Below are 19,779 nucleotides of genomic sequence, written 5' to 3'. Positions count from 1 at the left end.
TCTTCCACCAACAACATCACAAACAACACATGCTAATGGCAATCAACGGAAGAGGATTAGGGCCGTGCAAAAAAAAAAAAAAAATCTCGAGATTAAAGTCGTTACCTTTCGAGAAAAAACTCATTACATTTTGAGTACATTACATTTCGAGAAAAAAGTCGAAATAAAATATTGAGAATAAACTTGTTAAATTATGAGAAAAAAGTTGTTAAATTTTGACAAAAAAGTCTAAATAAAATGTTGAGAATAGACACACTCGTTTCATGTTCATTTCATCTCATTGGACAGCATTATTCTGTGGCGGAGGTTAGAGAGTAATGCACAGGGGGGGTAGCGTATTTAAAAATACCAAACTCAATTTTCATCCTTTTCTCATCAAATATCACAAGTCAATTGTTTGACGAGTGTTTAATAGTAATGTATTAATAAAGGGGTAGGCTATAGGGAGGGCTTTGTTGTCCCAATAAGGCAGCATCTATTTAATTATTTTCAATAAATAAAACCATTGTTATTAAAATCAATGTTATTATTGGATCCTGTTAATATACAACAATACTAAGGTGCAAATAGTATCTGCAATTATTTATAAGCCAAGTCACCTTTATTTATATAGCACTTTAAACAAAACAGTCAAAGCAACTGAACAACATTAATTAGGAAAACTATCAATAATGCAAAATCACAATTAAAGGCAGTCCATCATTGAATTCAGTGATGTCATTATCCAGTTCAGTTCAGTTTAAATAGTATCTTTGCAATCAAGTCAACAATATCGCTTTAAATGAAGTGTCCCCTACTAAGCAAGCCAGAGGCGACAGCAGCAAGGAACCAAAACTCCATCAGTGACAGAATGGAGAAAAAAACCTTGGGAGAAACCAGGCTCAGTCGAGGGGTCAGTTCTCCTCTGACCAGACGAAACCAGCAGTTCAATTCCAGGCTGCAGCAATGTCAGATTGTGCAGAAGAATCATCTGTTTCCTGTGGTCTTGTCCCGGTGGTCGTCTGAGACAAGGTCTTTACAGGGGATCTGTCTCTGGGGCTCTAGTCCTGGTCTCAGCTGTCTTTCAGGGCTGTAGAGGTCCCTTCTAAGTGCTGATCCACCATCTGGTCTGGATACATACTGGATCCGGGTGACTGCAGCGACCCTCTGACTTGGATACAGACTGGATCTGGTGGCTACGGTGACCTCGGAATAAGAGAGAAACAGACTAATATGAGCGTAGATTTCATTCTTCCAACGATGTAGCAAGTACATCGGGTGTTATGGGAAGTGTTTCCGGTTTACCTAATTGATGCAGTCTAAAAATCCTTTAAAGGATTTGGATATTAGAAGCGTATTAGTGTGTTGCGTGTAAACCAGGTTAAAGAGATGGGTCTTTAATCTAGATTTAAACTGCAAGAGTGTGTCTGCCTACTGAACAATGTTAGGTAGGTTATTCAAGAGTTTAGGCGCTAAATAGGAAAAGGATCTGCTGCCCGCAGTTGACTTTGATATTCTAGGTATTATCAAATTACCAGAGTTTTGAGAACGGAGCGGACGTGGAGGACTATAATGTAACAAGAGCTCATTCAAATACTGAGGTGCTAAACCATTCAGATTTTAAAATCTATATAATGTTTGATAGGGAGCTAGTGCAGTGTTGACAGGACCGGGCTAATATGGTCATACTTCCTGGTTCTATTAAGAACTCTAGCTGCTGCATTTTGGACTAACTGGAGTTTGTTTACTAAGCGTGCAGAACAACCACCCAATAGAGCATTACAATAGTCTAACCTTGAGGTCATAAACGCATGGATTAACATTTCTGCATTTAACAAAAACACCAAATTCAACAATTAATAAAAACTAAAGCACACCCAAAAATGTGGTTTTACAAATGCTAGAAACGTGGCTTTCTAAGGAAAGGTTGTTATCAAATAGCACACGTAGGCTCCTAACTGATGATGAAGAATTGACAGAGCAGCCATCAAGTCTTAGACAGCGTTCTAGGTCATTACATGCAGAGCTTTTAGGTCCTATAATTAACACCTCTGTTTTTCCAGAATTTAGCAGTAAGAAATTACTCGTCATCCAGCATTACAGTGAAAGCTAACACCATGTTTCTTGATGATATCTCCCAAGGGTAACATGTAAAGCGCTAAAATGCAATATCACTAATAGAGAGATACAACCATGATCAGATGATAAGAGCAGGTAATTTGTAACTCTAAGGAGAGCAGTCTCAGTACTATGATACGGTCTAAATCCTGAATGAAAATCCTCATAGATAGCATTTTTCTCTTAAGAAGGAATATAATTGTGAGGATACTAGCTTTTCTAGTATCTTTGACAGAAAAGGTAGATTCGAGATCGGTCTGTAATTAACTAGTTCTTTGGGGTCAAGTTGTGTTTTTTTTTGATGAGAGGCTTAATAACAGCCAGTTTGAAGGTTTTGGGGACATACCCTAATAACAATGAGTTATTAATAACAGTCAGAAGAGGATCTAGACTGACTTCTGGAAGCATCTCTTTTAGGAGCTTAGATGGAATAGGGTCTTACATACATGTTGGTTTAGATGATTTAAGTTTATACAATTCTTCCTCTCCTATAGTAGAGAATGAGTGGAACTGTTCCTCAGGGGATCTATAGCACCCTATCTGATGCGATACCATAGCTGACGGCTGCATGGTTACAAATTTATCTCTAATAGTATCGATCTTAGAAGTAAAGTAGTTCATAATGTCATTACTACTGTATTGAATAAATACCTCAAGTTATGTTTGTTTTCTTCTAAAGGTAGACGAAAAGTAATCAGATCTAGCAGTTTTTAATGCTTTTCTGTAGGATAGGTTACTTTCCCGCCAAGCAATATGAAAAACCTCTAATTTTGTTTTCCTTCAGGTGCGCACCATTTTCCGGGCTGCACTCTTTAGGGTGCGAATGTGCTCATTATACCATGGTGTCAGATTGCACAAAGCTAAATAATAATCTGAGATATCATCGCTTGGCTGCATAATTACAACACCATCAACATCAATTCCATGTGACAGTATTAGATCTAAGTATAAGTAGTAATTAGCTACTATTTATTTACACTTATTGCAAAGATCTGCTACTTTTACATAACGTAAATAGAATCGCTATTTTCACTGTAAACAGCAACTGGCAGGGGTGTCCAAAGTCCATTTGGCCCGCGGATGAATTTCAAACGGCCCGCATCTTGTCTATTGAAATGTAGGCTATTATATGTGATGTGCCAATCATAATTTACAAATCATGCAGTTTCACAATGTCAACACAAGGTAACAGCAGTAAATTTAGACCAGATGTATCAGTAAAACGTGAGTGACAACAATTTGATAACTCATATGTGCTGTCATTTCTTTAGCACACCGAAAGCGGAAGAGCGCTACTCGTGTGAAGCGCGCAGCACGGACCGTTATTAACTATCCCTACATAAAGACAACACAGAGCTAACAAAAAACAAATTCACTTAATCTCACGACCCAATCTTTGCACAGCACTGTGAGAAGCATTTGAGTTTACAAACCACAGATGTCACAGTGATTTAAACTAGTTTAAAGGTAGATAAAACCGCTCTGCTATTCTCAACAACACTGTCGCGGAAAACAAGTGAAACACAGTGTGACAAAAATCCACTTAGAATACTTTTCAATCCACAAATTAATATTTACAATGGATTAACTGTAGTAACACTAAACCTGCCTAATTAATCCATTATTTTTAAACACATTGATTTCCAATTTTCCGATGTGATATTTGATGAAGAAAAGCAAGTTTGGAAAAAGATGGACTCAAATCCAAGTCGATCGTATCAGACGCTACTCCCCAATGCATTACTCTCCAACCCACCCAACTGAAGATGTTAATTAACTGCATCCAACGCAATGAAATGAACAAGACACCAAGTGTGTTTATTCTCCTTTTTCTCTAAATTTAAAGACTTTTTTTCTCGTAACTTAATGTTTATTCTCAACATTTTATTTTAACTTTTTCTTGAAATTTAACTAGTTTTTTCTCGAAATGTAACAAGTTTTGTCAACTTTTTTTCGTTATTGCTCATTATTGCTTGGCCCTAACCCTCTTCCGTAGCAATCCCCTTCACCATCCACATTTTGATTTTGCCAAATCAGTTTGGGTGAATGCAAAGAAAGTGATTATTAATCATAAGCGCAACATCCAGCTAGGCCAGAAAAATGCAAAAATCTACCTGAGGGAAGAGGAAGAGTTTTTAAGTATTGTAAGTTAATGTTGTTAAATAGAGAAACAAAATTACACATTTTTAAAATTGTAACTTCTAGCATATTCCTAAACCTGGACCTCATTAATATTGAAGAACAAATTCAAGCACCAAAAGCAGCCCACACTCAATTCATAGGCTACATGGTTGCAATAACATTTTAATTAAAAATTTTAAATGTCATTGTTTTAAAAAAAAATGCTTTATTTATTTAAGCTTCATAGACGTTCAGTTGTTATCCTTTCAAAAATTTTATGCCATATTGTAGCCTATGTAATTTTACAGTATATTCACCTCCAAAATTACTACACTTATACAGTCACAATTCTATAGTGGTAAAAATTTACTCAGGCCGATGCTTTGTGTATAATATGCATGACATTTTTTGTATGAAATTAAACTTTATTTTTAGAATAATTGTACATAGGTTAAGCAAAATAAATGTGATTATTTCTGAGAACCTTTTATACACATACTTAACTGTAGACACGGAAATTACATAATTTATGTGGTATAGAACAAATATTTTGAGCATCCCTTTTTCTGTCCCTTATTTTCCTATAAAGAATCACAGTTGTCCCTTATTTTCATTTTCTGAACTTGGCAACCCTAATGCAAAAGTTAATATTAGAATACAGTATAGGATGTACTGAATAAGAATATCAGATCTCTGTTATATGGCCAAAAATATATAAATATTTTTTGCATAGTTGTGTTTGACACAAGAAAACTGTAACTAAGTATCTTAAAGGGGTCATATGATGCAATTTCAAGTCTTCCTTTCTCTTTGGAGTGTTACAAGCTGTTTGTGAATAGATAAAATCCCTAAAGTTGCAAAGACTCAAATAAAGACTCAAACCTAAGGAGATATTCTTTATAAAAGTTAAGACTCGTCCATGCCCCCTAAAACGGCTCGTTCTAACACGCCCCACATCTCTACGTCACTGTGTGGGAAGATTTGTATAATGCACCCCAAATGTTCACGCAAAGAAAGAAGGTGTACCTTTTATTCTCGCTGGAGAATTGTTGTTGCCGCCGGCGCCGTGTCGTACAGACGCTGTGTGTTTCAAGGACTGTTTCCTGAACCTGTTAAAGTAGCCTACAATGCCGTCTACACACAAAGGCTGTTTCTATAAAGTGGGGCAGTTACAACTTTGCAAGGACAGTCTGGAGCTTCTGACTCACAGCCTGTATGTTTTTTATATTTAAAGAATTTGCCACTGATTTAAACGCAAGTTTTAAGCAGTGTAGAGTCGCGCTTGTTGTTTCTCTAATCACAAATGCAGACATGGAACCTGGTTTTGTGTTTATGCAGCACGATATGCATCACATAAAAAACAGTGCAAGTCATTATAATCAGTAATTATGTCCCCACTGGATGCAACAAATGTCCGGTTTATAATAGGTTTTATTGGTTTTGTCTCATCGTGTCGGGACACACGGCATCACAGTATGTTAAGGGGCATAACATTTCCATCAGACGCTTGAGGTATTCGGCCAATCAGAGCACACTTCACTTTTCAGAATGATGAGCTTTGTAAAAATCGACGCATTCCAGAAAGTCGGGGCATAGAGGAGCAACAATAATGGACATTATGTGTAAAATAATGTGTTTTTTTTTAACCTTAAACCACATAAACACATTGTATTAGACCAAATACACAACATAATGTTCTTTTTAGCAATGTCGTATGACCCCTTTAAGGTAACAGTGTAACCTTGCTCTCACTTGAAATGTGTCCCCACATTAAGTCCTTGAATTTGAGGGTATTGGACCTGGAAAGTCCTTGAAAGGTCACTGAATTTGAAGTTAACCAAGGTGTGGGAACCCTGATACTAGCTTGCTTGATTTACATTAATTACGCGCATTTACACGTTACATTAAGTGTTTCCTGCATGAGGTAGTTTGCCATGATGTTCACACTTGCACAAAACTACTACGATGGTACCTCAGCATTTCACAGACACACTGTGAAATTAATGTTGAATTGCTTTGCTTGTTAAGATGTTAACCCATGAGGCAAGAAAAACTTAAAAGCATATTCATACATCTTAAATCTTCTAGTTACATGAGCCTAAGCTCTATTCAATAAAATCCATGCAAAATAGGGTTGCCAACCGTTATGTTTAATATGGAATTGTCCCGTATTTAAGGCATCAGAGAACCGTTCCGTATGAAAGCTATACGAAATGCAGTTTGTCCCTTATTCGCAGACATACGCCGTATGACAATCTAGACCAGGGGTTCTCAAAGTTTAAATTCAAAGGTCTGAATCTGAATTCTCATCAACGTGAAAGGTCCAAAATAGATGTTATAACAAAACTAGTTTTTAATAAACATGCTTATAACTTATATAACAATTCAACTTTATATATGCAATCATATTCATTGTCATTAAGTCGTATTCGCATATACTCTCTGAACTGTTAGCTACATAAAGTAGCCTACTGCTTTTTTATACAACTAAATCCCCAATGAAGCCTCATGTATATATTTTCTGTTTCTGAAATAATACTTCAGTGTAACCTAAAGTCACTTCAACTTAATTGCAAACATCTTGAATTATAACTGCAATACGCTGTTACAGCAGTGAATTTTATTACTTTATTTATATCACGCAGCACAAACATCTGTCTGTGTAACAAAATATGTGCATATTTAGGCCTAACAGTTACAGACAAACTACATTCATGTTCATATGCCCAGACAGTCAACAGTGACAGGTTTTTGGAAACGCTCTGTTTTGTACTCATTTATTCACTGGTCTGTTGCGGATCAGTCGGTTGAATGTGCTGCTAACTCTGCCGGGCGAGGAAAACCTCGCTCTCGCGGGGCAAAACCGGTGACATTATTCTACTGAATGAAAGATAAAAGGTTTATTGAAAATGTCGCTAGTTGCTATGCACTTTGTCTGTAAAAAAAGTCTGTAAAAACTGCAACACTGGTGGGTGCGCCCCGTGTGTGTGCCACAGAGGTATAAGTGATAGGAGTAGTGCACTTGAAATACAAAGTGGATGCGGGTCCGAATCGAAGTCCCTCGCGGTCTAGATCCAGGCCAGAGTCCGGGCTTTGAGAAGGGCTGATCTAGACCATACAAATACATTTATCATTCTTTTTGCACAAATCATTGTTTGAATTGCGAACGTAGCCAATAGCCGCTCAAGGAAGGCTTTAAGACCTTGCAGAAATCTCTGCCGCCTGTTCGCTCCCACTTCAGCGAGCGGGGCTTGCACTACATTTAAAGCCCGTGGCAAAACAGAGAAACAAATAGAGACATAATTAGCGTAGCTGCTGTTCCAGCCAAGTAAAATAATTAGTTTAACCCAAGCTAAAGAATAATAATGCGCATTTGATCAGATATAGCTGCAGTCCAAATGAGATGAGATGCATTATTTGAATGCTTGGCCAAAGAGGTGTGTTTTTAATCTAGATTTAAACAGAGAAAGTGTGTCTGAACCCCGAACATTATCAGGAAGTCTATTCCAGAGTTTGGGAGCCAAATGCAAAAAAGCTCTACCTCATTTAGCGGACTTTGCTATCCTAGGTACTACCAAATGTCCAGCATTTTGTGACCTTAGGGAGTGTGATGGATTGTAGCATGGTAGAAGACTAGTTAGGTACACAGGAGGTAAACCATTAAGGGCCTTATTGGGAAGTAATAATATTTTGTAACTGATACGGAACTTAATAGGTAGCCAGTGCAGAGACCGTAAAATTGGGGTAATATGATCATATTTTCTTGACCAGGTAAGGACTCTAGCCGCTGCATTTTGGACTACCTGTAACATGTTTATTGAGGATGCAGGACAACCACCAACAAGTGCATTACAATAGTCCAGTCTAGAGGTCATGAATGCATGAACTAGCTTTTCTGCATCAGAAACAGGTAACATGTTTTGTAGCTTGGCAATGTTTCTAAGATGGAAGAATGCTGTTTTTGTAACATGGGAAATATGATTTTCAAAAAGACAAGTTACTGTCTAATATAACACCCAGATTTTTGACAGTAGAGGAAGTAACAGTACATCTGTCTAATTGCAAATTGTAATCTACGAGATTCTGTGTAATGTTTTTCTGGTCCAATAAGTAATATCTCTGTCTTATCTGAATTTAATAGGAGAAAATTATTGGTCATCCAATCTTTTACATTTTTAACACACTCTGTTAGCTTAGATAATTTAGAAGTTTCACCTGGTCTCGTTGAGATATATAGTTGAGTATCATCAGCAAAACAGTGGAAAATAATCCCATATTTTCTAATGATATTACCAAGGGGCAACGTATATTGAAAATAGCAGAGGACCTAGGACAGATCCTTGTGGCACTCCATATTTTACTGGTCATAAATGAGATGACTCCCCATTTAAATAAACAAAGTGGTAGCGATCGGACAGGTAGGATCTAAACCATCTTAAAGCCTGCCCTTGGATACCTGTATAGTTTTGTAATCTATCTATGAGTATGTCATGATCTATGGTGTCAAACGCAGCACTAAGATCAAGTAAAACTAGCAACGAGATGCAGCCTTGGTCTGACGCAAGAAGCAAGTCATTTGTAATTTTAACAAGTGCAGTTACTGTGCTATGATGGGGCCTGAAACCCGACTGAAGTTCTTCATAGAGATCATTTTTTTGCAGGAAGAAGCACAATTGAGCAGATGCAACTTTTTCTAAAATTTTTGACATAAACGGAAGATTTGAAATGGGTCTGTAATTTGCCAGTTCACTAGGATCTAGTTGTGGTTTCTTAATAAGAGGCTTAATAACCGCCAACTTGAATGGTTTTGGGACGTGACCTAAAGATAACAACGAGTTAATAATATTGAGAAGCGGTTCTTCGGCTACAGGTAACAACTCTTTCAGTAATTTAGTGGGTACAGGATCTAATAAACATGATGTTGGTTTAGATGCAGTGATAAGTTTATTTAGCTCTTTCTGGTTATTTGTTAATCTAGCCACTGTGCTAAATAAAAACCTTGGATTGTTTTGGTTGTTTTCTATGAGTTTGTGGATATGCTCGGCCCTGGCAGTTTTTAGAGCCACTATATACCTTCACAAAATCTTTTTTACAACCAATTCTAAAAATTTCCAAGTTAGTTTTTCTCCATTTGCGCTCAAGACTACGAGTTTCTTTCTTGAGAGCGTGGGTATTACTGTTGTACCATGGCACAGTATGTTTTTCTCTAACCTTTTTCAATTTGATGGGGGCAACAGCTTCTAATGTATTAGAGAAGATAGTGCCCATGTTGCCAGTCATTTCGTCTAGTATTTATGGGTACACAGAGCAGTTGATATAAATCAGGCAGGTTATTTGTGAATCTGTCTTTGGTGGCTGGAACAATAGTTCTGCCCGGACAATAACGCGAAGCCATATAGTTATTATCATCAATACGCAGAATGCACGATACAAGAAAATGGTCAGTAACATCATCACTTTGAGGTACAATATCTATATCAGTAAGATCGATTCCATGCTATATAATTAAATCTAGCGTATGAATAAAAAGGTGAGTAGGCCCGGTGATATTTTGCTTTACTCCAAAACAGTTTAATAAGTCAGTAAATGCAAGTCCTAATGCATCATTTGTATTATCAACGTGAATGTTAAAATTTTCGAAAATTAGCGCTTTATCAGCGGTAACCAACAGGTTTGAGAGGAAATCTCCAATTTCTTTTAGGAATTCAGTATATGGCCCTGGTGGTCTATTCACAGTAGCCAGAGCAAGAGATACGATAGATTTCTTTTGTATATCTGACAGTGTAACATTAAGCAGAAGTATTTCGAATGATTTAAACCTGTATCCTGTTTTCTGGGTAACATTGAGAATATCACTATATATTGTTGCAACACCTCCCCCACGACCAGTCTGACGGGGCTCATGTTTATAACGGTAGTTTGGTGGAGTAGACTCATTTAGACCAATATAATCATTTGGTTTTAGCCAGGTTTTAGTCAAGCAGAGTACATCAAAACTATTATCTGTGATCATTTCATTTACAATAACTGCTTTGGGTGTGAGTGATCTAATGTTAATGAGCCCATACTTTAGAAATAGTTTTTATTTATTTATTTTACGTTTTTCTGGTTTAATCACGATAAGATTTTTTTCTAGATCCTACATTAAATTTATATTTTGACCTCACTATTTGGGGAACAGTCACAGTCTTAATAGATTGGACAGCGCAAGTACTTCTAACATTTAAGCGGGTAGAACAAAAGCCATCATAGCAGTTATTTGAGGATTGGTTTACTAATCAAATGGATTGTAGAGTCCTGTAGATGTTGTCCGACAGGCTATCAACCCGAAAAAGCCTAGGACGCTCCCAGAAAAGATTCCAATTATTAACAAAGAGCAGTTTCTGTTCTTTACATCATGACAATAACCATTCATTTAGAGCAAAAAGTCTACTGAACCTTTCGTTTCCTCGTCGATACGTGGGCAGTGGTCCTGACACGATGATCGTCGCCGCGAGCGTCGTGCTGCGAATCGTCTCGAGCAGGCTCCTGAAGTCCCTCTTCAGCGTCTCCGTCTGCCGCTGCGTGGTGTCGTTAACCCCGGCGTGAAGCACGACCGCTCTGGGGCTCTCGTCGGCCTTCAGGATCACAGGTATCTGCGCAGAAACATCGAGAACACGAGCACCAGGGAAACAGTGAGTGTGCACTTTACCTTCGGCTAACATAGCACGGACGTGTCGGATAATGGAGTCTCCGACGATCACAGCGTCATGTTCCGTCTCGTGGAGGGGAGCGAAGCGGTTCCGTGTGGAGATCTCGAAGACCGGAGGGGGAGAAGTCGTCGCCCGGGGCCTGGCTCGCGTCCTCCACTGCGGATGCACCCAGGGTCCGTGGTGTCCCGGAGCCGGCGTGAAGGACATCTGGGCAGATCGCGTCCTGGGTGCACCGGGCCTGTGCAGAGAAACACACGGGGTGGAGGTGGTGGGACTTTTAGTAGCACACTGCATACTTACCCTGGACTTGTGAGCGTCAGCCCGGGAGGTTTCCAGCGCGGCTCTCCGCTCTCTCAGCTGGGCCTGCCTCTGCTCCAGGCACCGAATGCAGCTCGAACGTGTCGTCACCTGCACTCAAAGGTAGACATACATCTGCCATTAAAGCAAGTAACAGTGAGTAAAGCAATTGTAATGTGTGTGAGTAGAGTATTAGCAATGCACGTGGGTTTAGCGACAACTACGCTGGCGATGCTAATGGGCTATAAGCTACTAGCGGACTCGGGAAATCAAAATAAAACTAGTGATAAGGCACTCTGATTGTTTTTGTTTTAGAATACGAGGATAGGATATATTCACACGTTATAGAAATGAAAATGATGGTGTATAAAATAGATTTCAATAATAAAAAATAAACAATAAAGAAATAATGTGACGGAGCTCAAACTAGAGGCATACAGCAGCAACAAATAAGCAAATATATGTAAAAAAAAAAAAAAAAAAAAAAAACCAATCAGATGACGACTTCGATACTCCGGAAGTTTTTCCACTTTTGTGTGCCATATGCATCAGTCATTTAACAAGCGGTCCGTGGGTGTGACGTCTGAGGCTGAGACTATACAATAGATGACATCAGTCTTATGTTTGGTTAAACTGAAGCCAGACAAACAGTGTCACTTACTTACTTATGGTTTGTCCCTAAGATGTCCGGGGAGCTGATTAGTTGACATTTCGCTTGCATTGCTGGGTCAGTCTGTATATCTATGCAAATTTCTTTTTCATATTTATTTGTATAGTGCTTCTCACAATACATATTGTTTCACTGTAGCTTTACAGAACAACATTACTCTTATGACATCGCAAACTAATTTGTTTGGAGGATGCGCTCAGTTTCTCTCTCGCGTGGGTGGAGAGGCTGCTCGCTGCAGAGCAAATGGGTGGAGCTTACATGTAGCTCCCCCTCATTAGACGTCCAGCGGGGAGGAGCTACATGTAAGCTCCACCTCCCTTGACCTAGTCTTGCTCCACCTTTATGAATATAACATTAGTTAAGCGACACTCATTTAGCTACCATTGTGGCTTTTAAAGTTAATGCAAGCCCTTCGTCAGATAACTTAATGGGTTAACCTAATGGGTAATTTATTTTTATTTTATTTTTTTTATTATTATTGCTGATTGGGTCAAAGTAACTATTAGGTTACATCGGTCTCATCTGCTTTCAGCTATTTTTAGCTGTGCAAAACAGCTCATTTTGCTGCTTGTTATTGCAAACTGGTGTTTATTACCATATCATTTTTTATGTATCATCTTAATTATTAGCACACTGGTTTGTAATGCAGTTCTACCGTTTACTGTGTTATTCATCTCATTATTTCCCTATAGCGGCTAATGAATGTCAGTCTTGCCCATAGGCTTACTTCCGCATTGAAGAATAATGTGGATAAGACATAGCTAATATTGCCTCACCTTTCTTAAACATTTTTGATGATTTCATGATTTTTCGGCATCATTTCTGTTACTAATGTATGACTAGGCCAACAACACAAACCCTATTTATACTTATCAACCACATTAATCTGTGTAGGCTATTGCAATTTTTTCTTTTTGTACACGAAGAAAAAAGTCAAAATGGCGCTACGCTGATTTGAAGAGACACAGAGGGGAGGAATTGTTAAATAAAGTCGTTATTTTTGTTTTCTTCGTGTACAAAAAGTATTCTCGTCGCTTCATAACGTTACGGTTGAATCACTGATGGCAGATGGAGTATTCAGACGATGCTTTTCATACTTTCCTGGACCTTGACACTGTTATTTACTTGGCAGTCTATGGGACAGTCTCAAGCCCCTCCCAGTTTTCATCCAAAATATCTTAAATTGGGTTCCGAAGACGAATTAAGCTTTTACAGTATTTGGAACAACATGGGGGTAAGCGAATAATGACAAAATTTTGTGGTGGAGTAACCCTGTAATGTCCTACTTGAACTATGGCCTAATCCTGGCTTAACTTAAACCTTGTCTGTGAAACCATAGTCTGAATATTTTTGGATTATTTAGTTAATACATTAAGTATCCTTGTGTGCAAAAGTATGTGAACCTTTGAGATTCAGACTTTCCAAAGGTTTTACAATGCAAGGAAATTTTAAATGAAATTATGTTTTTATTTTCAAAGTTTAGGGAGAAATGACCAAAACCAAAACATGGGAAAAACAAAAGGATTCAAAACATGACCACACAATAAATTAACTGTATAAGAAACTTACAATAATTCACACACATACCTTTATGATGAACTGCAACTCGAACATGATCTACTACATGATTTTGTAGCTCATTTAAATGGTTATACACCAGTTTGCAGTAGGCACAGTAATATTTTCTGTAGCAGATTGTGCATTTCTCAACAGAGAGAAGGGGACCGTCTCCTTTATTAAGTACTGTCTGATTTTTCTGTGCAGGTTGAACAGACATACACCATTAACATCTATCAGCAAAAATAAATAATTATATATATATATATATATATATTAGTGGTTCAATGGATCACAACACTCACAGTTCATATTATGGTTTATGAGTCACAGATAGGATCGTTTTTTGGATTAGCAAGAAAAAAAGATATTTAAATGTAGCTTTGCTTTCCATTTATAACTTAAAGCCAAGTATTTCTTCGATACCACAGAAAAAACTAGCTACTTAACCAATAAAGTTCAAACATGAGTAAAGACAAGTGAACAGCCAGTAAAACAAATACACAAATTACAAGCACAAATAAATACAACAGAACAAAGATAAAAATAAATAAAGTTCAGTAGTGTTGAGGTACAGAAATATAATAATTAACCCTTTCACACGTGAGTTTAAAATATTTTAGCTGAGCCTCCAGCATGAGTTTTTTTTCAGGCGTTCAAATCCTCTCAAATTACTTCTTAGTATTTTCAAACAATAATAAACTGTTGGTTGACGTGTTTGTTTAGTTTTTTTTTTTTCCACGGCTTTGCATTTTCTCGCACGTGCCACTTTGCAGACCCTGCACAGCAACCGTATTACAATTGGTGAGTAACTTAGGTTTAAGTTCATTTATCTGCTATTCTGTTGTCAGCACTGTATAGCTCAATGCAAATTATATTGCTCCCTGCATTCTGCATTTAAAGTCATGTACCTCACTTACCATTAGCTTGCTCAAATGTTGTTGATGTTTAGGGAAATGTAAATATAGCTGTTATCTGCTTTGTTACTAAGAAATGTTTAGTATAAGTTTAGCATTATTCATACCATTAAACATATGACATTTGTCAAAAAGAAATCCAATGTTTTATTACATTTTTTCGATCTAGATTTCCTTTAGATTATAAATCACCAAATGTACAAATTTCATAGATGTGTTATTACATTTCTTTCAATCTATAATTCCTGTAGTTTATACATCAAAATATAAAAATGTCAGATATTTTTTACATTTCTTTCAGTCTAGAATTCCTGTAGTTTATAAATCACAAAATGTACATATTTCATAGATGTATTATTACATTTCTTTCTATTTAGAATTTGTGTTGTTTGTAAAGTATAGTCAATGTTTTTTTGTTTAACATTTAAAAAATTTGTTAAAAATTGTACAAATGTAATTATGAATAATGAAAATATTTTCACAAATACAAAGATATAAAAAAATTAAACTCTTCACAAACTTTTTTTTTTTTTACAGGCTTCTTTGGTTGCCCAGTGATGTGATCAAGCTTCCCTGTGGCTGCCATTCCTGTTGGGTGGACTGTGGTAAGGACATGAACATCCCTCTTTTCATGCCATTTCACTGCCAACTGTGATCCATTTTCTCTGAATTCTATTTCTCCTTTTTTCATTTTACAGGTGAATGTTGGCATTCCTTTCCTGTTTGCACGCACAGTCCCACAGGCTCCAGTGCCAAGAGACAGGAGGTGATGGAAAAGTGTGGGACTGCTGTACCAGTTGTCCACATAAAGGACATGACCCTTTTTAAGGTAAGGTGCTAGCATTGTCATTACAACAGACCCAGAAATTCCAAGCCCTTGATAGTGTTGGATGTCACTGGTAGATCCGGAGTAGATGATCATGTCCTGCACGTAGCCAGTGAGCACATCACACAAAACAAAAAATTTAACCCCAAATCTGTGTCTTTTAGATGGAATGAACTGCCGAAATGGCAGCCTGCCTTTCCACTTCATCAGGAACTCATCCACGCAGAGATCTCTGTATGGCACAAAGATGCGACGAAAGGAGGAGGTGAGAGTACTGAATATTTTTCTGATTTTTTTCAGAGGGTCATTTAAAATTTCTGTTGTGTTGCAGCTAGACTTTTGACGGGCACCAAAAAAAGAGAGCACATCACTCCTGTGCTGCGTTCTCTTCATTGGTTACCAGACAAGTTTAGGATTGATTTCAAGATTTTACTGGTTGTTTTTAAAGCTTTACATAATTTGTCTCCAAATTATATTTCCAATCTTATAGAGCCCTTCATTTCAGTTAGGTCTTTAAGATCATCAAATCAACTGTTGCTAGTTAGTCCTCAGTCCAAAAAGAAGTCAAAAGGTGATCGTGCTTTCTCAGTAGCAGGCCCTAAACTGTGGAACAATCTCCCTCTTTATATTCGACAAGCTTCATCAGTGGAGGTCTTTAGGTCTCAGCTGAAGACTTATCTGTTTAGCTTGGCTTTTTAAGTAGCTCTTGTTTACTTTCTGTACTTGTAAATTTGTATGTCTACTATGTTTTTATTCTACACTGTGAAGCACTTTGGGCAACGAAGTTGTGTATAAATGTGCTATACAAATAAATTTAAGTTGAAGTTGTTTGCAAAGTGAAGGTGGCAGAGGAGTATGAGAAAGCGGTCCTGTGAAAACAAAGACCGGAACAATGGTGTCAAGAGCATGGGGTCTGTGCTCCAATTATCCCGGAGTGACGGTTTTTTGACCATCCCCATTAGGAGAACTGATGCCAGAAATGTGTACATTTCAGGGATGGTTGTAGGAACCCATTTAACCATTTTTCCTTTCATCTCTCCTTGTATTTCTGAGGCATAGCGGTTTGTTTCCTCAACAATTTCTCCAACAACATCTTCTGTGAGGAACATTTTAAAACAGTTAACCTCACTGGGGGATTCTGGAGGATCTTGCACTCCACACAGTTGGTCATCAAAATCCCCTGGGCCTGGAGGATTAAAAAGGTTTGTTACCTTCCAGGATGATGGGTTTGTCCTGTCTGCCTCAGCAAAAACATGGGCAGGTGTTGTGGAAGTCTCTTCATCTTCAGTTCTGTCAAGAGCTTCAAGGTTTGAGGGAAGGTCTTTATCGCTGTCACTGTCTGCCTCACTGTCAAAATCCTCATCAGAATTAAAAAAATCTCCACAATTTCCTCGTTTGTGAATTTTCTCCTTTTAAAATGATTGTCAGACATTTTTATTTATTTAATTAATGAAAAACTGTTTTGAATTTTTTGTAAATTTAGCAAATAAGGCGAGGCCAGTGTGAGGTAAAAGTGACGTCAGCTTGATGTCACTCCTTACTGGGAATAAAAGACTGCAATGCATGCCTGTTTTATATATTTTATTATTTTTTTAATACAAAATATTTACAAACATTTTAAATACATTGTTAAATGTTTGGTATTAGGACAGTTTAATATATACAAGTCAATTCCTGTTAGTTGATCGATAAATTATCATGGGCTATGGGTGAGTGATCCCATTGGCTCAACGAACTTTTAATGGGTATTATTTTGAGCGCCTGATTACAATTCCTGCAAAATCTGGCTTTGATTTGTTGTTTGAACTTTAATTTACATGTTTCATACAATAGTATATAACCGAAGCTATGGGTTGTGAAATCAAACATTTCTCGTTTTTATTTTTACAGATTACAATCTGTATGTTGCTTTTACAAAATTATTTTACCATGAAAAAAAAAAAGCTAACGCAGCTCCGATTAGCCATACAACAAGTTATCGCGACAACTTTTGATCAGGCATTTAAAACTTGGTCTTGGTCTTTTGACTTTTGTCTTGGTCCTGAGCAGACAAAATTTCGATTTCTCATGACACTGCCATTATTTATTTTACAACTGTCAGAGTAGAAGCCACCTGGATTTACAATGCATAAGATCACCCACTCCTCCCGAAAAAAAAAAAAAAAAACATGTAAGTTGCTGGAAAACTGGCAGAGGAACAGACCTAGCTATATCTAAACATTGTGTTTTTGATGTGAATAAAACCTCACGATATGTTTGAAAGGTTATTTTATAGAGATCAGTGTAAGATTCTAAAATACATATAGTTTTTCCTACTATTTGTGTGACTGTAATGTAATTTAAAATGTATAAAAAAATAAAATAAACATGCTTAAAACCCCTGAAGGTGTCCGTCTCTGGATCAGTGCCAATCAAATCGGGAAAGCAGATTTAAATTCAGCAGTTGATGACGTGACGCACTGAAAGTTCTAATCACACCGGTGTGATCGTACTCTTCAGGGACCAGCCAAGACTGATCACACCGATGTGATCGTACGCTTCAGGGACCAGCCAAGACTGAGCACACCGGTGTGATCGTACGCTTCAGGGACCAGCCAAGACTGAGCACACCGGTGTGATCGTACGCTTCAGGGACCAGCCAAGACTGACCACACCGGTGTGACCGTACGCTTCAGGGACCAGCCAAGACTGATCACACTGGTGTGACCGTACGCTAAATATACAAACCAATAAAAAACAAAAAGTCAATATTGTTAATCCATACAGCTGACATGTTTAGTCCTACCTGTTACAGTTTATCGCTTCAGGGACCAGCCAAGACTGATCACACCGGTGTGATCGTACGCTTCAGGGACCAGCCAAGACTGATCACATCGGTGTGATCGTACGCTTCAGGGACCAGCCAAGACTGATCACACCGGTGTGACCGTACGCTTCAGGGACCAGCCAAGACTGATCACACCGGTGTGACCGTACGCGTCAGGGACCAGCCAAGACTGACCACACCGGTGTGACCGTACGCTTCAGGGACCAGCCAAGACTGATCACACCGGTGTGATCGTACGCTTCAGGGACCAGCCAAGACTGATCACACCGGTGTGACCGTACGCTTCAGGGACCAGCCAAGACTGATCACACCGGTGTGACCGTACGCTTCAGGGACCAGCCAAGACTGACCACACCGGTGTGATCGTACGCTTCAGGGACCAGCCAAGACTGACCACACCGGTGTGACCGTACGCTTCAGGGACCAGCCAAGACTGATCACACCGGTGTGACCGTACGCTTCAGGGACCAGCCAAGACTGATCACACCGGTGTGACCGTACGCTTCAGGGACCAGCCAAGACTGACCACACCGGTGTGACCGTACGCTTCAGGGACCAGCCAAGACTGAGCACACCGGTGTGATCGTACGCTTCAGGGACCAGCCAAGACTGACCACACCGGTGTGACCGTACGCTTCAGGGACCAGCCAAGACTGATCACACCGGTGTGACCGTATGCTTCAGGGACCAGCCAAGACTGATCACACTGGTGTGACCGTACGCGTCAGGGACCAGCCAAGACTGACCACACCGGTGTGACCGTACGCTTCAGGGACCAGCCAAGACTGATCACACCGGTGTGACCGTACGCTTCAGGGGCCAGCCAAGACTGATCACACCGGTGTGACCGTATGCTTCAGGGACCAGCCAAGACTGAGCACACCGGTGTGATCGTACGCGTCAAAGGGTTAGGTGTAAAATAACACTGCATGGTGTTCACTGTATAAATTAAATATAGAATAATCTTTGTCAAAGCTGTGTTTTGTTGTTTGATTAGCATTTAATGACAGCAGCAGGTATTTATAGGCTGCTGCTGGATGTATGGATCCAGTATAATGATACACATCCAATTTTTTTCTCAGTTGTTTTCTTTCGCTTAAGACAAAACCGACTGTTTATGAGAATGTGGAGATGCGTATTTTGTCATAATTTTATGCATATGTCTGTTCAAAAGCAAAGAGATGTGAAAGAGGTTTTAGTTTGGTGTTCGCACACTCTGAAACGCGCATCTCTGTGTGTGCGGCTGTGAGTGTGCATAGAAAAAAGCTCTTTTGCTTGTTCTTGAGTTAAAATAGTTTTAAATCGACTGTACATACACATATATAAGAAACTTTCACTCTATTATGTTTAAATTTAGCAATTAATCATATATACGAAACATACACCACCTCCAAAAAGATAACGAACAAAACAATATCCTAACAACCCCTAATAAATATATACACTACCGGTCAAAAGTTTGGGATCAGAACAATTTTTAATGTTTTTTACAGGAGTTTCTAATGCTCATCAAGGCCGCATTTATTAGATTAAAAATATAGGGAAAAAAAATTTAATATTGTGAAATATTATTGTGATGTAAAATAGCGTTTTTCTATTTTAATATACATTAAAATCGAATTTATTACTGTGATAATAAAGCTGAATTTTCAGCATCATTACTCCACTCTTCAGTGTCACATGATCCTTCAGAAATCATTCTAATATGCTGATTTATTATCAATGCTGTAAACAGATGTGTTGCTCAATCTTTTTTTAGGAACCTGTGATACCTT

The 19,779-nt window shown here is 38.4% G+C and overlaps 1 long non-coding RNA gene across 1 annotated transcript; it reads left to right on the top strand.

Annotated features, from left to right (window-relative positions):
• Window positions 1-14,805: 14,805 nt before the first annotated feature.
• LOC122137100 lies at window positions 14,806-17,707 on the top strand. Its single transcript, XR_006154608.1, has 3 exons — window positions 14,806-14,956; window positions 15,050-15,180; window positions 15,342-17,707. It is a non-coding gene; the product is annotated as an uncharacterized LOC122137100 (long non-coding RNA).
• The last annotated feature ends 2,072 nt before the right edge of the window (window positions 17,708-19,779 follow it).

This window comes from Cyprinus carpio, chromosome B4 (assembly GCF_018340385.1).
Source record: "Cyprinus carpio isolate SPL01 chromosome B4, ASM1834038v1, whole genome shotgun sequence".
In the NCBI taxonomy this organism is placed as follows: Eukaryota; Metazoa; Chordata; class Actinopteri; order Cypriniformes; family Cyprinidae; genus Cyprinus; species Cyprinus carpio.
Note: the sequence above shows the minus strand (reverse complement) of the source record. Positions and strands in the feature narration are given on the sequence as shown.